This window comes from Pseudorca crassidens, chromosome 10 (genome assembly GCF_039906515.1).
Source record: "Pseudorca crassidens isolate mPseCra1 chromosome 10, mPseCra1.hap1, whole genome shotgun sequence".
NCBI classification, from domain to species: domain Eukaryota; kingdom Metazoa; phylum Chordata; class Mammalia; order Artiodactyla; family Delphinidae; genus Pseudorca; species Pseudorca crassidens.
The window spans coordinates 10,788,174-10,811,272 of NC_090305.1; the positions used below are offsets into that span (position 1 = coordinate 10,788,174).

Genomic DNA, 23,099 nt, shown 5'->3' on the forward strand with positions numbered 1-23,099 from the left:
CATTCTGCCCCTGAAGTATTCATTCGCTCAGAAACTCTATGTTCATTCAACACATTTTTGAGGACTTGCATCTGCCAGGCACTTTTCTGGGAGCTGTGTATACATCAGTGACCTGTCCCGTGGAAGCCTGTATTTCAGGTCTCTCCTGGGAAGTATGTGATCTAGTGAGGAATAATCCTGGAAAGGCCAGCATATGCTTGTTCAGAGCCCTCGCCCGTCGGTCTGCTGGGGGCAGCCTACTCTCTCGAGGTGTACCTGGTGGTCTCGCATCTCTCTTTGCCTGAAAAAATTGGATGGAAGGGCTGATTGCTTAGCACTTTGGATACTAAAAGGGAGGCAGGTGTGGCTCTTGCAAGTTGAGGGAAGCAAGAAATGGCGGTGGCAACTGGCTTTCGGTCTCTTCTTGAGACGAGAAAAATTGTCTGTTGTGCCTCTGGTGGAAAGAGAGAGAGAGAGAAAGAGAGATGAGTGGCCTCCTCAACCCTGAATGTGGTCGTGTCCCCTCCGCCTGCTCTAGGTGACCACTAGAACCAGCATCTCCTGACAACCTATTAGGTACCAGGCGAGGTTTACAGGTCATCTTATTTAGTCCTCACAGCAGCCCCTGTGCAGTGGACATCATGCTTCTACTTTTATCAGTGAGTAAGCTGCGGAGCAGCTAGCTAACCTGTCCACATGGATTCTAGTTGCTGGGCTGGAATCCAGACCCCGGCCTGTCTCACACCCAGCCGGGGTGCCTTCCAACCCTCATCACTCCGGCAGAGGGCACCCAGAGGAAGCAGGGTGAGCCACTGCCTGGCCCCCTTCTTATCTGTGCTCCCTCCCTCCCGAGCTCCCCCCCCCCCCACAGCCAACATGCTCCCTCAGGATGCAAGAGGGAACTCCTGTGCCATGCGGCTGCTTCCCACTAGCTAGCTATTTTACATTTGGTAGTGTATATATGTCCATGCCACTCTCTCACTTCATCCCAGCTTACCCTTCCCCCTCCCCATGTCCTCAAGTCCATTCTCTACATCTGTGTCTTTATTCCTGTCCTGCCCCTAGAGTCTTCAGAAACTTTTAATCTTTTTTTAGATTTCATATATGTGTGTTAGCATACAGTATTTGTCTTTCTCTTTCTGACTTACGTCACTCTGTATGACAGGCTCTAAGTCCATCCACCTCATTACAAATAGCTCAATTTCATTTCTTTTTATGGCTGAGTAATATTCTATTGTATATATGTGCCACATCTTTTTTTTAAATGAATTTATTTTATTTATTTACTTTTGGCTGCGTTGGGTCTTTGTTGCTGCACGCGGGCTTTCTCTAGTTGTGGCGGGCTACTCTTCGTTGTGGTGCGTGGGCTTCTTCATTGTGGTGGCTTCTCTTGTTGCAGAGTGCGGGCTCTAGGCACATGGGCTTCAGTAGTTGTGGCACGTGGGCTCAGTGGTTGTGGCTCACGGGCTCTAGAGTGCAGACTCAGTAGCTGTGGCGCACGGGCTTAGTTGCTCCACGGCATATGGGATCCTCCCAGACCAGGGATGGAACCCGTGTCCCCTGCATTGGCAGGCAGATTCTTAACCACTGAACCACCAGGAAAGTCCCTGTACCACATCTTCTTTATCCACTCATCTGTCGATGGACACTTAGGTTGCTTCCATGTCCTGGCTATTGTAGATAGAGCTGCAATCATAGGGAGGGTGGGAGGGAGACGCAACAGGGAGGGGATATGAGGATATATGTATACATATAGCTGATTCACTTTGTTATACAGCAGAAACTAACACACCATTGTAAAGCAATTATAAATAAAGATGTTAAAAAAACAAAAAAAACAAAGAGGGAACTCCTGCCAGGGAAGCAGTTCCTCTCAAAGGGACACTGGTGACAGACTTTCCATAGTAAACAGAGAATGGAGAGGCAAAACCTGCAAGAAGGATGTTTCCCTTTTCTACTTTTAAAAAGCTGTGTGAGGACTAGTGGTCTCTCAAAGGATATGGAAAAGTTCCCCCCACCAAGACAGAGGGGGTTAAAAAGAGGAGTCACGGCTGTTCAAGAATAACTAAGAAAATTAACTGGGGGAAGATGTTTACTCTCTATGTTTTGAGGTTTTATCCAAACCAGCAATATTTGAGGGAGGGCTTCGATGTTGGAGATTCGTGTGCCGAGGCTGAGAAGCGTCTCTGCCCCCTCTCCAGGGCAATCCCTGGGGTGAGGTGGCAGAGGGCAGGTCTGTTCCTTCTTGGGCTCCAAGGAACTGGGAAGGAGGGCGTCTTTCAGGCACCATTGGAGCACTGCCCAGGCAATGTTTGTTGACATCATTTCCCCCTAATTAGACCTTTTTTCAAGACAAGAATGTTTGTAAGTGGAAAACAAGGACCTCTCCGGAAAGGTGGGTGGTCCATCCTAGGGAATGATGGGGGGCTCAAGTCAAGTGAGGCATGACGCCCCTTTTATGTTCCTGCAACTGCCGAAAGTAACAAGTGTGTTTCCTACACGAGGGTTAGAATTTGCTGGAAGATTCTGGACACTCCCAACTCCCGAGACTGGCAGCTAACGCTAATTCCCTCCTGGGCTGGTCTCATCTTGCCCTTCTGAACATGTCAGCAAACTCTGTCTTCATCGTTCTTCTGTCAAAGCACACCTGTGCTTCTCCTCTGTGGTCAGAAGAGCTTGGGCGGAGGTGGCGAGGTGCGTACCAGGTCCTGCTGTGCCGCCAGTAGGCGCGGTGAGGAAGGCTGTGGACAGGCCACCTCGCGCTTCTGGACCGGATGCGTTCTCCCCAAAGTCCTTTCTCTGCAGTTCTAAAAGCCGCAATGTTAAGTATGAGGTAGAGGCAGGCACATGGGCCCCCACACACTCACACACACCAACACGTATACACTTCCTTCTAGTGCCCAAGTAGTGACCGTTTTATTTTCAAGGTAAAAAGCAAAGGGTCAGACAATCCCTTCCTTCAAATCTGCTCGGGCTGCCCTTTGGGGCATCTCTGCGGCAATGAAGGGGAGCAGGCCGGGCTTGCTGGCTGGGAGTGTGGTGCTGGGGCCCATCCCATGCTCTCTGCGTCTTCGGGGCCCAGCCACTCCACGTCTCAGGGCCTCAGGCTCCTTTTCAGTGAAAGTGGGGTGGTGACGCCTCCCGACTCACGAAGCTTTCGTTGGGAGTCCCTGCGTTAATACGTATGAAGCCGCTGCAACAGGGCTTGGCACCTGCCGGTAGAAAGAGCTACTGTTAGCTGTTAACACCTCACCAAGCCAGGTAAACCTCTGGCTTCATTTCTGTTGGGATTTCTTCCCTTCTCATCTCAGCACTCGGTCCTGCCAACCTAGGCTAAGAAACGTACTGACAACCATCTTTGGAAGTTCCCAGCGAAAGCCTCTTTCCAGTTCCGCCTTAGTAGAGTCATATTTTTCAGTTTCAACAACAAACAAAACCCAGCCAGTCCAAACCTCCTGCCACTGAAATCACTTGGAAACACAGTCATTAAAAAGCATGTTCTCTGGTGCTGGGTCTGGGCCCTCTTCCCCAGTAATAATACAGAAGGAAAGCGATTATGGCTGGCAGGAGTTTCTGAAGAACTTTCTGCTAGCGATGGTCTTGCTATTAGGGTGCTGCCCTGTCAGCAGAGCTGGGGGACATTAGGCCACCCCAGGAAACCTCCCAGAGAAAGTGCCTGGGACGTGCGCCATGTGCCTGCAGCTTTGTCATTTAGATAATCAATTGGTCAATTCATTAGAGCTGAGCCACAGAGAGAGCTTGGCTTTGATATTTGCGAAGAGGAAGGGTGCCCAGCAATGTCTTTCCAGGTTAGATTTGCCCTGCCTGACTGTCATTTGCTATTGTTTCTAGGGGGAAAAATGTATACTGACTGTGAAATCTTCCTTTGACAGTGTTTTCTGTTAGCTTACAAATAAATCAGGATAAATTTCAACCTCGTTTTACATTATACACACCACCCCCTCCAAAATAAAACCCCTCCAACAAATTGCTTACATGCTAAGGTCCTGTATTCCAGTAAGGCTTTAATTTATTTTAATGGACAAATAATAAATCCCTCCAAAGGCGGTGATTGGAATGGAAATGCTGACGGGTCCTTTCACAGTGACATGCTGCCTGGTGCCACTTTGACACGGGGAGATGGGGGTGCCTGGGGGAGCGGGTGCCCCGAGTCAGGATGACGGAGGGGGAAGAGGCTGCGGAGCTCAGATGCAGTGCCTGGGCCCACGGGTCTCGCATTAGTGCCGGAATCAGCGGCACGAAGCCATGTGCCCCGAGCTCATCAGAAACAACATGTGAACCATTGTCATGGTGTTTGTGGCGTGATTTCCTGCCTCCCAGTTGGGGTCTTACTCTGTGTTACTCTGCAGAGCACAGTTAATATCACTTAGAGTCATAGAGGGTTAGATGTGGGTTAGATGTTAAAGGTCATCTCATTTCTAAGAGCCTGACCACAGCAGGGACCCACGGTCCAAGGGAACCGTGCAAGAGCCCCCATTGCTCTGGCTCTTGTCCCACGCACTCACACTCACCAAGGGGCACTAACAGTCCCGCCCCCGTCAGATCCGGAGGCCTCCATCTGTCAGCTGCTCCTCAACTAGCACCTGCCGTTTTCTTCCTCGCTGGTGACCCCCATTGGTGACAGCCCCCAAAGTCGCCTGATGATCCCTCCCCACTGCCATTGCTGAGGCTCCCGGGAAATCACCCCCATCGCCCGAAGCTCTCAGGGAGCCGGGGCCTGCGCTGGGGAAGTAGAGCCTCCTTCCCCTCCCCCTCTCCTGTCCTCTGGGAACGTGTGTGCAGGGCCTGTGCCTTGTGCCTCTTTTGGAGGATGGCCCCCTCCGTTTAGCTCACGGCCACATGGACACAGTGGGCGGGGCCAGCCAGGGCAGCAGCCACTCTCACTCTGCTTCTCTAGCCTTTGGGCACCTCCTAACCTCCTTCCTCCTCCTTAGTTCAAAATAAAACCTATGCAAGTCAGATTCTGCAAACCAGATCATTTTGGCCACGCCCACACGTAGTTAGACATGTTACCTTTCCGTTTAGGTTAAAAAGAGTCTTCCTTGAAATACTTTATCAGTATGGAGTCCAAGGTCCAGAGACATTGGACTGTAATCTTAGATATCAGGAAAGGCAGGTTTTTTGGATGGGTCTCTGTATCCTTTTCCCCAAGGGCGTGCGGTGCAGAGGATGAGAATTAGGTACCTATGCTGCCTCCTGGGTCTGCCCTCTCCCCTCTGGATCTCAGGTTGACTGACACGTGGCTTTGAGAATGGAACTTCTCAATCCCCTGCCCAGATGCCTCTTGGTGCACCAGCACGCACCGGAGCCATCTCCTAAATTCTCCGACTGCTCCATTCCTCCCTGCATGCGGAGGAGTGGGCATCCAACATCTCTGAACTCCCTGAGTATCTATTGCTGGATTCTCACCAGGTTCCGATCAACCCATTAATAGGAAAGCATGTCACAAGTGATGATGAAGAAGAGAGATTGTCCTAAAGGACACCTGCTGTCTAACAGAAGTTCTGATGCTGGGTGGACACAACACATGGGTTGAACTGAACCAGGGGATGGAGGTGGGGAGGATGGCAGATATGGCTTCACATCTCTGCATCACCACTCACTAGGAGAAGAGTCCTAGGCAGGTCACTTCTCTGAGCATCAGTTTTACCACCTGTAAAATGGGGACGATACCTCTGCTCCAGCATCATCATAGGCATCAGAAGTGAGATAGATGGCGCACACTTGTACATCCATGTTCACAGCAGCGTTATTTGCAACAGTCAAAAGGTGGAGGAACCCAGATGTCCATCACTGGATGAATGGATAAGAAAACGTGGTATATATCCATACAATGGAATATTATTCAGCCTTAGAAAAGAATGTCATTCTGACACACAATACATCATGGATGAACCTTGAGGACATTATGCCGAGTGAGATAAGCCGGTTGCCCAAAGACACATGATGTATGATTCCACTTACCTGAGGTTCTTAGAGTTGTCAAGTTGATAGAGACAGAAAGTAGAATGGTGGTTGCCAGGGGCTGGAGGAGGAAGATGGGGAGTTATTTCATGAGGATGAAGTTTCAGTTTTGCAAGATGAAAAGAATTCTGGAGATGGATGGTGAGGGCTGCACAGTGTGAATATAGTAAATGCCACTGGCTTGCACACTGCAAAATGTACACAAAAATGAACATTTTACAGGATGTGTATTTGACCACAATAAAAAAAAATAGGTAGCACTGTTCGCATGGCGCTTGGCACACGGGCAGATGCTCAGCAGATGGTTGCTAAGATCATCATCTTCAGGGGAGTGGACTCACGTCTGGCTCCACTGGGAAGCGGCTGGGACAGTTTATGTCCCTCTTTGTGTGGCATTTGCTCCATTTGTAGAGGTAGATTCACACGTCTCCCTTCTTTCCTATGTGAGACCCAAAGGCAATTGATGGATATTTAGGGGCTATTCAGGAAATATTTAGTGTAAGAGGAACGGGAATGGGAATGGAGCTAAGATACATTAAGCACTTTCTCAACGTGCTCTTTGGAAAGAGAGCTTTGTGTCCCCTCCGGCCCGCCCCCAGCTGGAGATCTTTGCTTTATCCAGACACCAAAAGCAAAAGGTCAAGTTTGGATCACCTGTTCATTCTTGGCTTGGAATCTGCGGATGCCCCTCTGCTCTTTGAGGCCTTTTTCTTACAGAAAGTCCCCTAAAAACAAGAAAACATTTTCTTCTGTCCAAAAAAATGTAGCCCCAGCCTGATCCTCCCTCCAAATGGTCACTAAGAAAGCAAAATGCCTCGAACGCTAACAGAGCCTCAATTCATTGCTTCCAGAGCCTGTAGCGTTTTATACTCACTCCTCGAGCATAATCAGGGGAGTGATTCTGAACCTTGTTAATCAGAAAGGGCCCTTTAAAAATGTCATGCTGTCAATATAAAACTTGGCTAAATTGCATTATAAATGCCAGATTCAGTGAACTAACACATTTAACACTGTTTCTTAAGTACAGTTTAGATTTTATCCGTGCCAGGGAGAATGAGAAAAATACCTCAGGAGAGCCAACGCCCGCGGATGCCTTGTGCTAAGCTCACTGCCCCCAGAGAGGGATTATAAATATTTAATTCCAAATTCAAGCCATTCTTCTCCGAACGCTATTGTCAATAAGGTGTCCCCACTAAAGTCGCTAGCTTTACGATTGGATGAGGCACGTAGCTAAGAAGGTTACAAGGGGTGAGTGTCTTAGACCTGTTTTTCAGTCAGGAGAGAGTTCCCATAGCTATTGTTTTATACCAGGGAGGAAAGGTTTCGTGTGAGTCCCGGGCTGAGCATAGCATGCACACCTGCCATGGGAGGAAAAGGCTCCCTTATTGATATCTATAGAGTCCAAGATAGCCCTCCAACCAGAAACCACCTTGTTTTGGGGAAGATTCCTTGTCACATAGAAATGAACAGAGAACTAACCCCTGCATTCTCCTCCCCTCCCACCAAATAAAACTATTTCTACACCCTTTCGACTAATTTGATGGTATCTTTTTCCTGTGATCCTGTTCAGACTTGGCCTGGTTTAACGGGAAACTTTGAGCTCTCAGTTTGACTAAACAGCACAAGAGAAAGCACGTTAAGGATCTGAAAAATGGTCATCAAACATTGTGACTTCTGATTTAAAAAAAAAAAAAAAAAAAGGTTTGTCTCAGGATAACTAGATGAGTTTTTCCATGGTCAATGCATTGGCTTATTCCAAGATGAAAGGTTCTAAGTATACACAGCAGGATAATACTTTGAAATATTAACCAATTTTCATTTCTCCCCACCTCCTTCCTTTTCCCCATTTCCTTCTTTCAAGCTAGACTGTTCTACACTCATTATCTCAAGAAGCAATGACATAGGTGAAGCTTGGAGTGTTTTTCAGGCTTCTGAATTTCAAAAGTCTTGTCCTCCTCAGAAAAAAATTTGAAGACCTTGTATACATTATAAAATAGCTAGCATTTACTGGAAACTTTCTATGTGCTGGGCATGATTTAAAGCATGTTTTTATGTATGTTAATTTTCATTACAACCCAGTAAGATAGGTATTATTATCATCTCTATTTTACAGATGAGAAAACTGAGGTAACAAGAAATGGAGTACTTTGCCCAGAATGGCACCTCTGATGCTATAGGCTGAATGTTTGTGTCCCCCTCAAATTCATATGTTGAAATCCTAACCCCCAAGGTGATGGTATTAGGAGGTGGGCCTTTGGGAGGTCATGAGGGTGGGACCTTCATGAATGGGATTAGTGCCCTTATAAGAAACATCCAAGAGAGAGCTCTCACTCCTTCTGCCATGTGAGGTTACAGCCAAAAGATGACCGTCTGGGAAGCAGGCCCTCACCAGACACTGAAATGCGCATGCACCATGAATTGGGCTTCCCAGCCTCCAGAACTGTGAGAGGGAAGCGTTTGTTGTTTGTGAGCCACCCAGTCTATTTTGTTAATAGCAGCCCGAACAAACTGAGACATCTGGCAAGTAGCAGAGCCAACTCCCTAATACGGTAGTGTGTCTCCAGAGCGTACGTTCTGGAGCCCTGCACCCACCCGCTCCTCCCTGTGCAGGAGGGTCACTGGAGAACGCGTCCAGCATTACCAACTGGGAAAAGGAAGGGGCGTCAGCAGGACTGGGTAAAAGAGGAAGTTGGGCTGGGAGGCAGATTGTGAAGGCCTCAGCTGACCCCAGGAAGGGCTCTGGAGGTGGAGGGGCCCTTCAGCATTGTCCCACATTGTGGTAAGGCATTTGTGTGTATACGCCGGCATCAGCCAGCCAATGGATGAGGGCTGCCCCAAGAAGGCTTTGGGTTGAGCTCCCACGAGGGCTCCCAGCCAGGGCTGTCAGTGGCAGCACTCCCAGTCACTGGGGGATAAGACCTTCCGTCCTGGAGGGGGTCTGGGCGGCACACCACAGCGTCCACTACAGAAAGGAGGACGGCCAGAAAGAGTGTGATTGCCAGCCTCAGCCTGATCCTGCAGCATAAATTATGCCTCAGAGTTTGTGTCAACTCGAGATAAGAGAGCTGAGCTTTTCTATTTCCTCACCCATCAGGCTTTGGCTAAAGACCACCCTGGGAGGGGGCGGTTTGGATATAAACTGCTAGACCCTTCCGGCTCTCTGCATGTGTGTGAGCTTTGGCTCACGGAAAGCAGTTCCAGCAGCCCCACGGGGGACTCCGAAGAGAGTCACAGGTGCAGGACATTAAAAGCAAATGCGCACAAAGGCGGGACATGGGCATCAAAGGACAGTTAAGGATCCCCGTGATCTGGCTGAGGCACCCACGGTGTCTGCTCCAGCTTCTGGAGATCTGAAAGGATTTCCCAGTTTGGAGGAAAGCGATGAGCCAGAGGAGAGAGATGGGGTCACTAGGAAAACGCCCTGCGTCTGCTAGGAGAGCCCTGGGCCTCTGGGGTGTCTGTGGGTCGGGAGATGGAATCTATGTTCCACTCTCAGGGGGAGTCTTGCAAGGAAGGCAGACTCTGGAGTAGAGAGGGCTGTGTAGGGGGATTGAGACGGCGTGGTCTGCAGCCTCTAGAGTGGCAGCAGCCAGAGAACTCCACGGACCTGGGAGAGGCAGGGAGGCAGCTGGAGTTTTCTAGAGTTTTCAGCGTCTCTGCATGAGTAGGAGTAGAACAGCCTGTGAATGAGAGAAGACAGAATAATGGAGTAACATGGAGGCTGCAGCCAACTGTGTGGATGGGTATCTGGGGACCAGGCCAGCAATGGGCATCTCAGTGGACGCCAGTGTGAATACAGAGCAACAGGAACCTATACCCTGCCTGGCATCTTGGTAGAACATTGTCACCCTAGAGTTTACGTGGAGAAAGCGGGGGACCACGACCTGACCAAGAATATGTCCCAAGTACCTGGACAGATGGAGACTCAGAATAGATATAGATTTGAAGAAAATGAAAGGAAATTAAATTTCTTATCTGTATGCGTTTATGGGCTATTTGTTGCTGCCACGTGTAGTAACTATGAACAAGGTCTCTTAGAAACCTCTGAACGATATAGTACATGGATGCTTCGGACGACAGGTGTTTATAATGCCTGTTTTAGCTCAGCATAATTACTGTTTCGTGGAAGGTTTCCTTTCCTTACGTGAAGAAGGAATTATGCTGTGATGCAAGGACTGAACCAGCTGACTGAGGGACAGAAGATTATACAAGTAAAACCCGGGCCCCTAAGGCAGAGAACATACTTTATGTATCACTTTGATTATTTGTCTGCAGTTGTGACATCATAACCCATGTGTCCAGCACAGCACCGCGTGGGCACACACACACGTGCATACACCTCTTCTGAGGCTATTTCTTTTCTTTCTTCCTTCTTCATGCTACAGTGAATTGGAAGAACAAAAAAGCTAAATACATGCCAGCTTAGAGCCGCGAGGGTGTGTGTGTGTGTGTGTGTGTGTGTGTGTGTGCACGCGCGCGCGCACGCGGGTGTGTATGTGCGCTGCTTTTTTCACCCGAGGTCTCAGGGCTGGTTTCCTGCTTGGAGCTTTTCTTGTCTGTTTCAAAGCCTCCTTCACAAGCTTAACACTGACAAGGAGAACAATGGAAAGTGAGCTGGAGCTTGGAAATGAACAGAAAGAAGTGACTGACTTTGGGCTACTCCGGTGGGGTAAATGGACTATAAAATGCAATTTTAAATTAAATAGGTGCTTTATGTGCAACACAATATTGATTTTGTTTCCACAGGCAGAGGCTGAAGAATTGCGTGCAGTCCATTTGTGTGTGTGTGTGTGTGTGTGTGTGTGTGAGAGACAATTTAGGAAGTATATAAGGGTGAGTTTTAATTTAACTTAACTGCCCAGGAAGGACTTAATGATGAATATCTTTGGTTTTCAACTCTTCTTGGTCTTGAAATAATGACTCTTCCCCCTTCTGACCTGTATGCTTGTAAAGCCTTTGTCAACTCCTTTAAAAAAGTCCCTCCTCTCTCCCCATGCTTGTGACGGCGACATCACCCACCAGCCGTACCCGTCTACTGTTTCGCTGTCATGCTTTCACTCTTTTCCTCACAAGGGAGTGGCAAGACAGGCCACACCCGACATTCAGAAGCAGAAAGCTATTGGTACCCTTACATCATATTACCACCCTTTCACATCTCCAGAAAACAAAAATAAGATGTACAAGGTCACATATAGGGGACCCTGGGATTCCTTCTCCAAAATGCTGTTTGAAAAGTAGCTTCAGTAACATATAAAAGGAGAGTTTGAACTCTGACATCCTGAGCAAAGCTGGGAGAGGGAGGATGTTTGTCTTCACTGCCCTCGGTATTACCACCTGTGAAGACCTGTCTACACCTTTTAAACCCTTTTAGCAAGACTTGCACAGCTCCAAACCCAGGGTCTAATATTTCCTAGAATGTTCTATGGAGCAGAAGAGTGATCAAATTAACGTATTTTCACTAAGAATTCAATGCATTTGAAGTTCAAAGAAAAGAATAATCCTTGGAAGACACCTTTTAATCATTGGCAGGGAGGGGAGGGGAGAAGGGGCATCCTCTTATACCACCTGTGCGCAAGAATTTTGTGTATTAAAGTCTTAATCTCTACACCCCGTGATTTAGTCATTCCTTCTTCTAGGACTTTATCTTAATGAACTAATTGAGGATATGCACAAAAATGTATGCATCTGGATTCACTGTAGTGTAATTTGCAACAGAATGGCCACAAACTGAAAGTAACCTAAATTTGAAAAAAAAAATAGAGTGCACTAAGATTCTGTAGAGGCGAGAGGCAGAAGCCAAGACCAGCCAGCCTAAGCAAAGGAGGGGGGTTGGTGATACAAAGACAAACATGTCTCATGGGACTGAGGTTAGGAATACAACTGGGCAGCCCTGACTTTGACATCTGTAACTTTCGGCAAGAGGACAAATGAAGGTCCCCATTCCAGTTGTCTCAGTATTTAAGGGTTATAATCAAGCTATAAATATAATATTTGAACAGTTAAATATAATGATCTGATTCCCTACCTTGACAAATATACCTTCACAACAATCTGGAGAACTAGACTTCTCAGAGTTTTGTGTCAGAAAATGCAGCACGTGGAAAGCCACAATCTCATCCCAGGCCCCCTGGTCCCCCGGCGCTGACTGGCCCTTTTTCTCTGTTCACCTCCTGGTGAGCTCTACATCTTGAGGGACCTTGCTGACCATCACATGTGTGGACTCACCAGCCCACCCATTCAAGTCCATTCTCACCCCCTGCAAATTACCACGCTAACCTAGTCTTTGGATCTAGGGGTACGTGTACTAGCAAGGTGAAATGCCAAAACCCAGGGAAAGGGTCCCCAAATGGGCTTGGGCCATTTGGGCTGGGAGTTCAGGGATCCTGGTCTTTTGGAGTATGGTTCAAAGAAGAAAGTTTGGGTTTCAGTTGGGCACATCCCTTAGCCCCCATGGGGAGGGCTTGGCTAGAGGGAGGGTGCAGCAGGGATCCTAAGATGGGGGCTCCAAGGCAAGGGGCTCAAGACAGGGGCCCCCTCTTGCCTGAGTCAAAGACTGCGATGCAGCTGGTCCTTGGGAAGTGACTGCTATCTCTTTCCTCTGGCTCCTTTAACAAAGTACCACAAACCAGATGGCTTAAAACAACAGAGATTTATTCTCTCACAGTTCTGGAAGCCAGAAGTCTGAAACCAAGGTGTCAGTAGGGCCTTGCTCCCTTCAGAGGCTCCAGTGGAGAATCATTCTTGCCCTTCCCCCTTCTAGTGGCCCCAAGGTGTAGGTGTCCCTTGGCTTGTGACAGCATAAGTCTAATCTTTGCCTCTGTCCTCACATGGCTTTTTCCTCTGTCCCTGTGCCCCACCTCTTCTTATAAGGACACCACTCATTGGATTGAGGGCCCACCTTAAATCGAAAATAATTTCATCTTGAGATCCTTAATTAATTACATTTGCAAAGACTTTCTTGTAAAGCTATATTCCGAGGTTCCAAGTGGATAGGAATTTTAAAGAGACAACATTATTCAACCTACTCTAAGGACTAAAACCTGAACATGAAAAATCACTGACAATCCATGGAGTTACTTTCCTTCCATCTCTTGTCCCTGATGTTTTCATCTGTATCTTAGTCAGCTGTTTATTTCTGCTTCTCCTTCCCCATGGGAAGTTATGGCCGCCTCACAGCTACCAAAAAATGTGCATAACGACACAAAAAAACTGGGAATCTCTAGGCCCCAATTCCAAATTCCTGGGAGAGAGAATCTTCCTGGCTGAGGTTGGAAGCCTGGTCCACTCCATGCTGAGAAATGTTGGCCAGAGGAAGAGAGTCAAAGCTATATGACAGCCTTGGAGCAAAGGCAGCTCATTGCCTGGGTTGGCTTATGGACTGCAGGGACACCAACTGTCTGATACATAGAGAATTGGTTAAATTACGGCACAGCCATAGGAAGGAAGACCGTGTGACTATTAAAAATTATGTTTTAGAATAAATGTTAATGGCAAGGTAACATGCTGATAATTAAGTGAGAAAAGCAAGTGCTGAAACAATGTATGTATAATATTGTACCCATGTGGTTAATAAACACACACACACACACATACACACACACACACACAAAGAACTGAGGACAGAAGAATGGACATCAAATATTTACAACACCGTCACTAGACAATAGATTATACACGGGGCGGGGGGGGTGTTTCCTTTGTTTCGTTTTTTTTCCAACAATTTACTGTTAAATTGTTTAACATTTTATTAAATATGCCTGAAGAAGGATTTCTAACAAAAAAATAAAGACTTAATAATAGTGGAATTTAAGACATAAATAAGAGAAAATTTGGGGTAATAAACCTAAGGGATATCTATTGGGATATTTGCCTAATACACAAAGATTCCTCTTTTTTTGGACTTTCACTGGCACCATCAACTATAAACTCTGTCTCCAAAGGGGCAGACATATTCTCCCGCTTGGACCGGAGATGCAGAACAAGTCAGTCTGCAGAGAGGAGAGAAGAGAATGGGGCTGATGTCAGAATAGGGGCACAGATGACAGAGCACCTGGGCGCACTTCAGTCCGATTTAAACCCTCCCCAAGATCTGTTGACATTTCTGCTCTTGGGTTTTTTTCTGATGCTTCTTTATATTTATAGTAAATGTCTTTTTGTTTTTAAACTAGCTTGAGTTGGTTTGTTGCTCGCAAAGAGTTTTGTTTTTTTTTTTTGCGGTACGTGGGCCTCTCACTGTCGTGGCCTCTCCCATTGCGGGGCACAGGCTCCGGACACACAGGCTCAGTGGCCATGGCTCACGGGCCCAGCCGCTCCATGGCATGTGGGATCTTCCCGGACCGGGGCACGAACCTGTGTCCCCTGCATTGGCAGGTGGACTCGCAACCACTGTGCCACCAGGGAAGCCCTCACAAAGAGTTTTGACCAATACAAGATCCTTCCCAGTTCCTCCAAAACATAACCCACAAGTGACCATGGCCTGGTACACTCAGTTCTAAGAAGAGTTCAGTAAGTAAAAGCTTCAGATCTGAGACCTGATCTTTTGGATAAAGTTAGGCCCTCGGGTGCTTAAGGCACAAGCAGATGAATCAGAAAAAAGTAATAAAAGTAAGAAGTTGATGAGAAACAAGGGACTGAGCAGGGGGCAGATCAAAGAGAAAGGCAGGGGAGGGCGAAAAGGAAGCCATACGATGAGAGTTCTAGAGTCTAGGATGCGGAAGTCACCCCCATCACTGACGTTCATCGATCTTCAGTTCACAATCCCATGTGCAATCTGCTTGCCTTTTACGAAGGGCGGATGAATTCCAGAATTAGTTGAGTTGATCTTCATTGCCTTCAAGTTGGCCAGCATACCATCCAACTCCTGTGTGTCCAAGTTCCTTCCACTGGTCACAGCAACCCTGCAAAGGCCCCAAATACTGGCCCTCTGGGAAGGAGATTATTTCTTAACACCGCCCACAATGAATAACTGCGGACTGGGCAGTTGTGTTGGCCCCAGGTCAGTTTTCTTTACTGACCACAATCCAAACGAACAACTCATGAACAGCAAGTTCCATTTCCCAGGACTCTAGAAGAAAATGTATCCCAGGGACCACTGAAAAAGTCAAGCAACACTTCTGTGTGGCCCATCAGATCCCAGTGTATCACTGTCACTATTTAAAAATAAATTTCACACTAATAGATGATTATCCATTAAATAAAATAAGAATCCATGAGGCCAAACTGATATAAATAAATTTTATTTAAAAATAAGGGGGAAAGGGAGGTGGAATGCCAACTAATAAATGTAGAAGGAATGGCGAAATTAGAAAATTATCATTTGGCAAACATCACAATGACAATTGATTCAGGTAAGGAACATCAGTGGTTGCTACTAAACCTGGCCAGTGAAAGCTTGATGACAAACAGGCTATTGACTTAATTGTAAAGTATCTCCCCACAAGATTATTTTTAATTACAAAGAGGAAAACAGTAACTTTTTAGTGGAGAAACCGAGAAGACTGAACTTTAGCCAAGTGATCAAAGTCAGCCTCACTGCTAATGGAACCAACCAAGTTCACTTGCCTCCTGATACAGTGGGTGAGGGGGACACATCTCTTCTGTGACATTCCTGCCAAAAGTACATAATCTGAATCTAAACCTGGGAAACGTGAGACAAATCCAAATGGAGGAACATTCTGCAAAAATTTCAAGTTCGTAAAAGACAAAGAAAGACTCTAGAGTGATTCTAGTTTAAAGGAGACTAAAGAGGTGAGACAGTTAAATGCAGCACATGATCCCTGAACCAGAAAAAAAATTATTTTGCTCTGAAGGACATTATTAGGATAAGGTCTATCAACTAGGTAACATTATCTGAATGATTTGGGGGCAAAAGGACATAATAACTGCAACTTAGTTCAGAAAGAAAATTATATCAGTATATCCATGTCTATATCTATACATCTGCATATCCGTCCATCTAGAGAGAATGACAAAGGAAATGTGGTAAAGGCAAATGTTAACATTTGGGGAATCTGGGTGAAGCTATCATGGGAATTTTTTGTTCTATTTCAACTTTTCTCTAAGTCTGGAATTATTTTAAAATAAAAATAAATACCACTCAAATCCCTTAGGACCAAGCACTTGTGGCCCATTTTCCCAATAGCTGATAAAATGTCATTTTGTGCCAGCAAAGTGTCAGCTTCGACTTTCTTCTGAAGCTTTACTCCATCCCTTTCCCAAGTCCCACTTGTTCCTCTTCCAGCTGCTTGGCGTTCGTCAGCCCTGGCCTTGTCCCAGGCTGTGAAGGCCCCCGCAACCAGGCCTTCCCATGGTGCCCATGTGGACAGCCCTCTGGGACGCAGCCTCTGCTGGTCTGTGTGGGGCTGGGGCATCTGCAGTCTAGCTCAGGAAGCCAGGTGTTGTCCTGGCATCTTCTGCCACCATGGCGACAGGGGGCTGCCCTGGGCTGCTGGATGGGAGGAGGAACTCTGCTCCAGTAAGGATCTAAATATAACACTGAGGGAAGGAGGTGAGAGGGAAGTGAGGGGAACATCTTAGCTTTTCCTTCCTTTCCAGGAACAACCTTTAGAAGTGTTTTAAAGAGCTTTTCTTCCTCATCATTACTATCAGATGTATGTTCTCCTGGGTTTCTTGGTACTTCAAAAGAATTAATCTTTCCCTACTAGACTTCACAATATCCCCTGTCCCCTACACACACACACACACACACACACACACACACACACACACACACACACACACACACACACACACTGAGAATGGCTCCCTACACAAGACTTCCCTGGGAGTCCATCTCAGCCTTATTAGTCAGCACCCAAATTTGCTCCCCTGGGGATTTGGTCCCAGCAAATCCTTCACCTCCAGAAAGAGGGAAGGAAACTAAACAGCAACGGTTCAGTGTACCTCTGGGTCCAGTCACTGGTCAGCAGCACTTACTAGGGCACCAGGTGTGGGCAGAACAATGCGGGTTTTCCGGGAAATTATAAGTGCTCAGGGTAAAGTATCTGTGTCTGATTCTGTCAGACACATCATAAAACCTTGGAACTTATGTGCTGATGGTAAATGTCCTTCACAGTTAGCTGTCTCTCCTTAGGGTTTTCAATAGGGCATTCATTGAAGGTAGGAAAAAATATACATTGATGTCCCTGAAGGGAAATAAATGGAACACTTCAGACGTGATGCCAGACGGTGTGGTCATCATGCCACTGTTCTACATGGATTGATTTGGGCAGTGATGCAGAACTGCCAGGAGCCAGCCCTCGGATACCCATGATGAGAGCTTCAGCGGGTCACCATCTGGACGAGATTTGACTTGAGATGGCGTTGGGTGGCACCGAAGGGAGCTGGAGGGATGGTCGAGTGTGGGAACCTGCTAGGTCATGAGGTGAAGCCTATGGCTGGGGGCTGCTTGATCTATAGCAGAGACGAGGGGCTCACACACCACGCACGTGACATGCCATCTGCTTTGGAAAGTAGAAGGAAGACACCAAGGGGCCAGAGATGTCACAGGGAATTTCTGAGGGCCGTTGTTTTGAAGGGACCTTTCAAGAAAATGCTTTTCCTTGAAATGCTGAGCTCACTTAGAGCTGTGAGTGAGGGCTAGCAGGGTCCTCTGCCCCGGAGAATGGCTGGGGATGGGGACGGACACCCCACTGGAGGTAGCCAACTGCAGTGGACTTGGGTGAAGAAATGCTGGGAAAGAGTTGGGTTCCTCCTAAGGAGCAACAGGGTGGGGCTGATGGATGATTAATGCTACATGACTTACTGCGATGCGTTCTCAGGATGTTGCCCAAATCTTTTCTTGATCTGGGTTCATGTGGGTCTCTATCCTGACCATTCATTACAGAAAGATGGCTTGTTTCAAAGCCTGACTCAGAGCGCTGCTGGGGTGTGCATCTGAACTGCTGGACATCATGACATCCTATCTTGGTGCCAATAGAAGAAGATGCTTTCAGAGACTGTGACGAAGTTTCACTTTGAAACCTTGTTTTGAAAGCCCTGGGGAAGGATAGATCATCTCAGGGCAAAATGGAAAAACTGGTAGTGTAGCTAGCTAGTAAGCTAGATTTTGTTCTCAAAGTTTGGGACCAAGGTTTTCCTGGTAAGCAACTTGGTTATCCCCAGAGAGAGGTCAAGCATTTATCCAAACTGCAAAAATATCAAGAAAGCAGGAAACAAAGTGAGTTTAACTTAAAAATATTTCACAGTGTTCAAATAATCTGTCATATGTTTTCTCATGTCACCCTCACAACAGTCTTTAACAAATGTTACTGTCTTTCAACAAATATTTCTGAATGCCTCATAGGCTGTGTAACTTGGGATAACGTGGGGGAACAGACAGACATGGTCTCTGCTCTCACAAATTTAGCCTGTCCTAAAGAAGAATACAATAATTATAAATGCTACTTAATTCCAAGGTGGAATAGCAATCTCTTTCTTCAATTTTACTGAGGGAAAAACTGAGGCTTACTGAGGTTCAGGGATAATTCTTCATGTCCAGAACTAAAAGAAAAAGCTATTGCCTTTTCTATTCTGTCATTCTGTTTCTTAGGGCATATAGCTTCAATTTGACTATTTTATTAGATAACATTTCTTTGTCACACAAAAGTAAGTTCAGGAGAAAATTTGTAGTGTAAAAATAACTAATATTATAGGAATTTATTAAATCTAGACAATTTTCTCCACTTATTCTATTTCTGGCCTATTTTTGTTGTATCCGTAATTTCTGATAAAATATCAAGGGTTCTTGTTTCCATTACATACAATTGCAGTGGCACTAAAACCTGCAGACGGCACGGCTAAATATAACTTTGCAAATCTATCCTTTTCTACCACATGTTGCCAGTCCCCAGAGTATCCTTACAGAGAAGATTCACAAAAGTAGATTGTTTTACTCCTTTCTGGCTACTCAGTGCCTAGAATGATGCCTGACACATAGTCACTAGATAAATGTTGAATAAATGAATGATTGGTCTCTCGGTTGTTTTAAGAAAAGAAAGCCCTATGTTTTCCTTCTTTCTTCAGACAGAACATGATCTTGAATTTCATGAACTGCCCTGATTATTCGCTTGAACCTATACAACCTATAAAAACCAATGTCAAGGTGAAATTGTCTTAATCCTATACATAAAATTTCAATTAGCCAAGCTAATTAAGGAGGAATGATTTCCAAATAATTCCAGAAGCTAATAGTAACAGAACTGTTATAATAGGATATCCCAGAAGATCTTTCCCAAAAGGGATGGTCTAGTTGAGAATGAGTCCAACTGTATATAAACATACTTGGAATCATCTCGAAGCATGTTTCAACGTGCCTGTTGACTATGTGTTTTTAATATGGATTTTGTTTTCATTCAGAATATAGAGTCAATATTTTCTGTGATGACAAAATTACAATTTTGAACATTTTGTTTCCACTAGGGGAGAATAAAGGTCTGAGTGAAAAGGTAGCAGCCAAACAAAGGAGCGTGGAAGGGGAAGAGTTCCAACAGGAGTCGGACAAGATCACTTCAGGCAGAAGGTAAGTGAGTATGTTTTGTGGCCTTTCCAAGGAGTCTGTGCTTCAAAGTTGTTTTGCGTCATCGTGTCATGAATGTTTGAGCATGTACACGGAGCCCTAAATTATCACCACCTGGCTTCGGTCCACCCAGTGGCACATTCCTCTTGTCCAATGATGCCTTAGCTCATGGTATACGGTCGAGTCACTTGGAAATCCAGAAAAAGGATTGGATCAAGTCCCGTGCATGCAGTGATTGGCCAGCCCTTGTAGCATCAGACTGTGGTTAGTTCCACTCCTAGATCCCTTTACTACATGGATGGTGAGTTAAGACGTTTGATGATGTTGAAGCCTCATGTTGTCTGTTCCTTCTAAATCCAAGAATTTGTTCCACCGTCGGAAGGGTATGCTTGATGAAAGACGGGTCAGAGGCATCCGAAATGACAGGCTGTACTTAGCACAATAATCTTGTTTTCTTTTATTTATTGCCCAAAGAACTGAATGTTCATGGGAAAGAATTTTTAGGCATCCTAGTATTTGTTTCTGGAACGTATTTTTCTACATGTGGTAGCATGCAGCATCTGCACGAAGGATGGTAGACAGAAATTTTTTACTGCAGTTCTTCATTACAAACAGGAGAAAACTGGAGGACAGAGAGCCTCAGTAACTTATTCAAGGTAATCAGATTCGTTCGTAGCCAAAGCTAAAACCCAGGACTCAAGATTCCCCGTATTTCACAGATGATTTCATAAGAACATGCAGACATTCCAAATCAGATTCCTCCCTCTCTCCCAAGCTCATTCTTCATTTGAGTATCATTTGTTTTTCTGGAACTAATTACAAATTTACAGTTTAGGCACCAAGCCAAGCCCAACTATTATGGCTTCAGGCTCTGTTAGGGTAAATATAAGCAGAGATGTTCTGACTACGCTCTGTGAAGCCTCTTCAAGGGTCACAATGCAGATGTGTGCTCATGTGAGTGTGCACGTATGTTGCTCATGTGTGCATGTGTGGTTGTACGGATAGAGACGGGGCATCCTCTAACTTTGACAAGATTACTTCCTTCTTTACCTACGTACCTATTGGTAAGATTTTGTTTAAAAAACAACAAAAAATGTCTGTGGTGTCAGACATTCCTGTCACACACATCAGCATGTCCCGTAGATACTTTCTCCTGAATCCAAGAAAAAAACATTATATTTTAATTGTAAATTATTCTTTATGGTATAGGGTCTATATTACTGAGACTTTGGTAACTTTGGGCTTTTTAGTCCACAGGCTCCATTACATTACACAGTGGTGGGTTTTTATTTGTTCACTTACTTGCTTGTGTGTTGAATGATCAACAAGGCTAACAGACATTTTATATACAGATTCATTTTATCTTTTATGTGTTACTGAAAATCCAAACTTTACAACAGAGCGATATGTTAATGCAGAGAATTTATTAGTTGAGGCCACAAGCCTGGATCCTTCCGAAAGAACACATCAGATAAAGCCACATCAGGATATTACTTTTGATAATAAATGTGCAGACCGGACCGTCCCTACGCCCATCTGCGAAGCTGGGTGGGGTATTGCGGGCATCCCCCCTCCATCCTTCCACACCCCCAACACACTTTTTATCCTGAAAGCACATCCTCACTTGGTGGAATAGAAAATGTGGAAAGTGTTAGGACTGAAGCTGCAAATTCAGATAAAAATGCCTTGGTGTGTGTAGCTTATTCTTAAGTAAATAATATACCTGAAGGTATCTGAAAATTATCTTTTTTTCATAAACATATGGTTTTGTTGGCTCTGCCTCAAGGCAAACAACCATGAGACAGATAGTACAGAGTTCTTATTAGATGATTTGCCCTAACAAGATAGACTAATTAGCTCTTTCCTAAGAGTTCGGTTTGATGTTGGAGAGCCCGTGAGAGCCGTGGAAGCTGAGGGGAGAGAGGGATGTTACTGAGGAGGGGTGCCAAACAGAACTGGGTGGGACACGAAGGGAGACATGCTGAAGACAAACTAAGCAATGTTCTGCGTTAGGAAGAGGCAAAAAGGGCTCCCCTGGTGGCGCAGTGGTTGAGAGTCCGCCTGCCGATGCAGGGGACACGGGTTCGTGCCCCGGTCCGGGAAGATCCCACATGCCGCAGAGCGGCTGGGCCCGTGAGCCATGGCCGCTGAGCCTGCGCATCTGGAGCCTGTGCTCCGCAGCGGGAGAGGCCACAGCTGTGAGAGGCCCGCGTACCGAGGAAAAAAAAAAAAAGAGGCATAAAGGCAGATGGCCAAGAGGCGCATGAAGAGCTGTTCAACATCACGAATTATTAGAGAAATGCAAGTCAAAACTACAATGAGGTACCACCTCACGCTGGTCAGAATGGCCATCATCAAAAAATCTACAAACAATAAATGCTGGAGAGGGTGTGGAGAAAAGGGAACACTCTTGCACTGTTGGTGGGAATGTAAATTGATACAGCCACCATGGAGAACAGTATGGAGGTTCCTTAAAAAACTAAAAATAGAACTACCATACGACCCAGAAATCCCACTACTGGGCACATACCCAGAGAAAACCATAATTCAAAAAGACACATGCACCCCAATGTTCATTGCAGCACTATTTACAATAGCCAGGACATGGAAGCAACCTAAGTATCCAATGACAGATGAATGGATAAAGAAGACATGGTGCATATATACAATGGAATATTAGCCATAAAAAGGAATGAAATTGAGTCATTTGTAGAGACTGGATGGACCTAGAGACTGTCATACAGAGTGATGTAAGTCAGAAAGAGAAAAACAAGTATCGTATATTAACGCATGTATGTGGAATCTGGAAAAATGGTACAGATGAACCAGTTTGCAAGGCAGAAATAGAAACACAGATGTAGGGAACAAGTGTATGGACACCAAGGGGGGAAAGCGGAGGCGGGGAGTGAGGTGAACTGGGAGATTGGGATTGACATATATACACTACTATGTATAAAATGGATAACTAATAAGAAAAAAAAAGAGGCATAAAGAGCTAACATTTGGAATCTGAAACCATTTCATTCTTGACTTGCTCACTTGCAAATAATCCAGTAAAAACGTATAGGCTTCTTAAAGACAAAGATTGTGTCTTACCAATTTCCGCATGTCTAGTGCTTGATATAGAACCAAGCACATTGTTATCACTCCTTAAATATATATTGTTTTTAAGTAAATGAACGAATGCTTAATGCACGCATATATATGTTTCTCTACCAGAGAAAAAGATTTCCTTTTTTTCTTTAGGTTGATGCATTCCATGGTATTATATATGAAATGAGATGCCCTTTTAATCTGCTCTGCATGAAACTGACCATTCTGAACAAAGACATTGGCCTTCTCTGAATTCTGATGCTCTTAGAAATTGAGATAAATATTTAACCATCCCTCCCTGTGCCCTTGTGGATCTGTGTGGAATCCTTGAGCTGGCTAACTGAACATTAAATGTATAAGTTAAACTACTCATCTCTCAGTAACAGAGGAGGATAAACTTAGTACAAAAAGAACATTCTTCTTCCTCACCTGTGAACATAAAGCAAAACAAAAATCTGCAAGTGTATTTTGAGATAGGTTTATGAGGAGCTTTGACATATGCATATGAATTTGATGATGAAGTTTT

The 23,099-nt window shown here is 45.5% G+C and overlaps 1 long non-coding RNA gene across 7 annotated transcripts in view; it reads left to right on the top strand.

Annotated features, from left to right (window-relative positions):
* Positions 1-23,099, top strand: part of LOC137231581 (uncharacterized) — a 262,745-nt gene that overhangs the window by 82,014 nt on the left and 157,632 nt on the right. For all 7 annotated transcript variants that reach the window (XR_010946671.1, XR_010946667.1, XR_010946670.1 and 4 more), the window contains exon 3: positions 19,384-19,483. This is a non-coding gene — a long non-coding RNA (uncharacterized lncRNA). The remainder of the gene's footprint in view (positions 1-19,383; positions 19,484-23,099) is intronic.